Source organism: Rhagoletis zephyria, unplaced genomic scaffold (genome assembly GCF_001687245.7).
Source record: "Rhagoletis zephyria isolate East Lansing unplaced genomic scaffold, Rhagoletis_zephyria_1.1 Rzeph_scaffold_00420, whole genome shotgun sequence".
In the NCBI taxonomy this organism is placed as follows: Eukaryota; Metazoa; Arthropoda; class Insecta; order Diptera; family Tephritidae; genus Rhagoletis; species Rhagoletis zephyria.
In genome coordinates, this window is record NW_016157504.1 from 21,866 (window position 1) to 27,570 (window position 5,705).

Sequence of the window (5,705 nt, forward strand, 5' to 3'; positions counted from 1 at the left end):
ACGTACGCACACTCCGAGGCCCAAACATCGACTCGAACCACTATCTTTTTGCAGCCAAGATAAGCACCCGCCTCTGTGCAGCAAAAAATGTATGCCCAAATATTCAAGGAAAGCTGCAATCACAACAGACAGCCAGCGCTTCGCTACTCGACTCTCACACCTGCTCTCAGAGAGCACTCTTCAACAAACCGACATATGCGAGCAGTGGAACCACATTTCCCGCTCATTAAGTACCGCCGCCGAAGAAGTAGTCGGATTTCAGCGAGCCCGAAAGAACAACTGGTACGATGAGGAGTGTCAGGAAGCTGCAGAGAAAAAAGATGCCGCCTACAGGGCCACGCTGCGATCGGGCGCAACGCGCGCTATGTGGGACCGCTATAGGGAACTGAAGAGGGAAGCGAGACGTATTTGCCGCAATAAGAAGAGAGAGGCCGAAATACGTGAGTATGAAGAGCTTGAAATGCTGGCCGAGAGGAAGAAGGCCCGAAAATTTTACCTGAGAGTTAGGCGACTTACGGAAGGTTTCAAGACCGGGGCGTACTCCTGTAAGAACAATAATGGCGACTTAGTAACTGATGTCCAGAGCGTACTTAAATTATGGAGGGAACACTTTTCCGCCCTACTAAATGGTAGCAGCACGGAAAGTTGTGGAGAAGAAGAACCCGAGCCCGCAGTCGATGATGACGGAGTCGACGTTCCACCGCCTGACTATGACGAGGTACGTATAGCAATAACGCGGCTGAAAAACAACAAAGCTGCTGGAGCTGACAGCCTGCCAGCTGAGCTATTCAAGTACGGCGGTGAGGAATGGATAAGGGGCATGCATCAACTCTTGTGCAGAATATGGTCAGATGAACGCTTGCCCGACGACTGGAATTTAAGTGTGCTCTGCCCAATCCACAAGAAAGGTGACCCCGCCATTCGCGCCAACTACCGCGGGATCAGCCTTCTAAGCATAGGTTACAAGGTCTTATCGAGCGTATTGTGTGAAAGACTGAAGCCCACCGTCAATGAACTGATTGGGCCTTATCAGTGTGGCTTTAGACCTGGCAAATCCACCATAGACCAGGTATTCACAATACGCCAAATCTAGGAAAAGACCCCTGAGAAAAGGATCGACACTCACCACCTATTTGTCGACTTTAAAGCCGCTTGCCTTGTCGGCCGCTGTGGTGTAGTGGTAAGCAGTGCGCGCTTCCACTCCGCAGCACCTGGGTTCAAACCCTGGTCAAAGCAACATCGCAAAAAAATATAGAAAAATGGTTTTTTCTTAACAGCGGCCGTCCCTCGACAGGCAATGGCAAACCTCCGAGTGTTTGTCTGCCATGAAAAACAGCTTTTCATAAAAATACAATCGCCGTTCGGAGTCGGCGTAAAACTGTAGGTCCCTCCGCTTTGTGTGACAACATCAAGGCGCAGGCCACAATTCGGAGGAGAAGCTCGGCCAAACACTAACATATGTGTAAGTGCCAATCTATTATTATTATTGTTATTATTATTATTAAAAGGAGTTGCCTATACGCCGCTTTGTCGTTGACGTTGACGTTGAGCAATACCATCAGCTCCGTCAGAATTGGGAAATACCTCTCCGAACCGTTCGCCACAAAACGGGATTTCAGACAGGGCGACTGCCTTTTATGTGACTTCTTTAATCTGATGTTGGAGAAGATAATAAGAGCTGCAGAACTGAACCGCTCAGAAACAATTTACCACAAGAGCGTGCAATTTCTAGCTTATGCCGATGACATCGACATCATCGGTAACAAAAACCGCGAAGTCTGTTCTGCCTTTTTCAAGTTGGGTAGGGAAGCAAAGCGAATGGGTCTGGTGGTCAAGTCAAGTCAAGGTGCATGAATTGTATTTTCAGGGATATTATTCGAGCGTTCTAGCTTTAATTTAAGCAGAAGTGTAAGGTTCTATCACCTTTTGTTTTTTTTGCTAGAGCTTCTCAAATGTTGCAAAAAAAGCGATTTTTTGATACTTTGATCATGTTTTTCTAAAAATCTGGACGTGATGGAAACCTTTTACTTACGGATTCGTAATCAGCATGAAAAAGTCTATCAAAAACAGCTTTAACATTTTAGGTTACAAAATTGTTTCCCATTTTTGTTGGCCTGTGTTATTAATAACACTTAAGGTAACTGTATTTTTTATTTTGATAATATTGATAGTGCTATTGTTTACATGTAGAAGTGATCTACAGAATATGTGTAATGAAATAATTTAGTTAAATGTAAACATGTTTTATATATTGATATACTTCTATTATAAATTATAGTCATATGCAATAATATACATATATGATATGTACATATTCCCTTTCTATTTTGTAACGAGTTACCTAAATCAAGACACGACCCACAAATTAGAGAAGGTTGGCCAAACACTTAGCTAAAAGTTCAAGTTGTAGGCATTCGAGTACTCATCATTTGATTCCAACAGAATATTCGTAATAAGAATAAATAAATATTTATTTTCTTCATTCCATACATGATTCCATTTTATTATTCTGGAATTCAACAATTTTTTTTTAATTTAACAAGAGCAGTAAGAAGGTATTTCACTTTAAGTTGCTCGGAGCTAATTTTGGAGAACATCATCCAAGATTTTCGTAAACAGAAAATGCATCACTGAGCTATTTTATAATTTAAGTATACTTTTTCTCTTATTCGGTATGATATACATATGTATTTATGCAGCGATATACATATGTGATATATTTTGCAATGCAAGTAAAATGCTAATCTAAAGCGTAGTACAAATATGAAGCTCTTGAACTCCACCAATGATGCCCTAATCTCGAGTGCTCAAATTTTCACGAAACTTTCACCTTGCTATGTACCTAAAATGAATATATTTACATCAAACATATTTATAAATTTGGGAAATAAATTACTTTTTCCTTTGTTTACCTTTTGACGCAATCAAATTGCTTGGAAAAGTAAATTCACCCCGATGTGATACAGCAACAAGGGCCAGGGGTGTTTTTGTACGAAAATCAACTTTTGAGCGGCAGCGCTTAGAGGGTTCGGATAAGTACTGTTATTTTGTAATAAATTGCTTTAAAATTTCTTTGATATTTATTGATTAAAGTAAATCCGTATATTTGTGTTTATTCGTAAAATTTATGCACTAAAGGAAACGTGCATGTAAGAAATTTTGCGCTACGAAAAATTTCACCTCTGGAAACTTTATCCCCATAAAGGACTTTACCACAGTTTTTTTACTGGATATACCACCATCGCTTTGTTTTCCATATCCTCTGTAGTTGGCATCAGTTACAGCGTGGAGAAGGATTGAATAAAAGTTCTTATAGTAATAGAACCTAGAGCCGGAGTGAGCGAGGCATTTTACGCGAATATGTTTTCCATCAATACTTCCAAGGCGATTCGGAAAATTCCATTTTAAGTAAAATTCATTCGCGATTTCCTTGAAAGTACTCTGAGTAGGTTGTTTCATGTGAATTGGCTGAAGAAGTTCCCAAATCGCGGTAATGGTTTCGACGACAATTTTTGAAACAGTACCTGGACCCATTCGAAAAGGGAAGCCAAGAGATTTCTAGGATCCTGTAGCAAAATTCTGAAAAATTACAAATAGTTATCAATATAATGTAAATATGTATAAATGCTATTCTGATAATTTTTATTTCTTTGCAGGAGACTTGGTAAAGAACAAGTGGAAACCCCTTAGGGATACATATAGAAAGAAGATGCAAAAGCTTTCCAAAATTAAATCGGGAGCTGGAGCCTCCACAACCGCAAACTCCAACTGGGTCCACTTTCAAAGCCTTTCCTTTTTAAGGCCGCAGTTTCAGCCAAGAAAAACGACAGACAACGTGGCCGCTACAACAACAGACAACTTGGTGGAGGAAAGCGAATTCATTGGCGCCGCTGAAAGCTATTTTGAAAAAATAGTTTCACACGACATTTCGCTGCAGGACTCGGCCCAATTTTTAGAAATTATAGAGGAGGAACCCTGCACCTTCAATGCGGCAAAAAAAGGAGTAAAAACTCCAGCAGCATTAATAGAGTTGGAAAAAGAAAAAATTAATATAATAAGGAAAAAAAGAGGACCCAGAAGATCTACATTTTTTAAAAGCTTAATTCCTCATTTTAAGTCGCTTTCGCCGCAACAAAAAATGCTTTTGCGCCTTAAATACCGCAGGCGATAACGCAAATGAATGCGAATTTCCCCAGATTTTTTTTCAAACCCTTAATTTTTAAGTCATTGTTATTAAAAAAGGAGATATGTCGCCTCCCATACATACTAAAAACTTCTTAATACATATCTCTGGAAGGATAGAAAATCTCTCGAAGTATTTTAAATTTGTTATGGAGATTTATTTTATAAGTGCCGTACTGACAGAATAAATTTCATTAAATGGAAAAGGGAGAGCCGGGTTCGGCCTTATAATCTAAAGCTCTCTTGAGGCATTTGCTACAGTAATGAGAAGTGGTTTTTCATCAAGGCCAGGTTACTAAATTTGAGTTGGAAATATTAGAACCCGCCGTGGCACCTCCAAGAAGGTTACACGTTCACGCGTCGTATACCTGGAACCATTTTAAGGTAAACTTAGAGGGATTGATATATTTCGTATGCCTAGCGCGCAGACGAGATTTTATAATTTTATAGTTTTAAACGGCCTAAATACCTTAACTCGCTTAAAAAATAACGAGCTATAACGAAATGGGCACAGAAATAAAATCTAACATCATTAAATTATTTTTCCTACTTGTATAAAAGCGCGGGGTAAAACCCGCGGGTATAAGCTAGTCTATACAGGGTGTCCCAGAAGTAACGTGCCAAGCTTTAGGGGAGGGTAGGTGGGGGGTGAGCTCACTGATAAACAAAAAATTTTCAGGTAAAAGTGTCACCGTTTTTGAAATATTTACATTTTTTCGAATTTAAAAAAAATCGTGCCTTTTCATGTGTTTTCTTTAACTGCAACTACAAACCGGGCAATACTTAGAAAATTTGTTATGTAAAATACTTCCAGATAGTTGCCTCTCCATACTCAAATGCAATATAGTTTAAATATATTAACGAACCATCATAAAATTAGTGATGGGCGAGTCCGAGATGTTTTAGTCGATTGTCTCGATTGTTCAAATATCTCGATTGTCCTCAATGTTTTCTCTCGTAGACGATTTGCCACCCGAAAAAAGTCGTGCTGAAGCTGAACTAACATATTCAATAACAATCGACCAAGTCATCTCAGTCTCGCTGCTAGCCAGCGGTTGTTAAAACATCTCGATGGTTCTCTGTCGCAGACTGTGGCAACGAATTGCCAGTCGCGTTTAACATTCGATAAAAATCGGTCAAAACATCTCGGACTAGCCTTTGGAAATTTTGGCAACCTCTCATACGAGGTTTTGCATTTTCTTGATACGCGATTTTGTTCTTTGAACGACGTTATGTACTTATGTTTTAGGATTTTTTGCTGAAGTGGTTGCGGTTTTCTTCCATCTACAAGTAAATTATGTTTATTCGTTATATGAAAGCAAATGCCATTTAAAACTTTATTATACTAAAATTGAAGGAGCTGAAATTCCCCACAATAAACGGTCCATTCCCCGATTCCCCACGCAAACTGAAATTCCAGCAAATCGGAGAATTCCCCACGAATTGGCTCCCCTGGTTCACACGATCTCGTCAGTGATAAGTCAGTCGCCTCGAAACAATCGAAAAACATCTCGATTGTACAG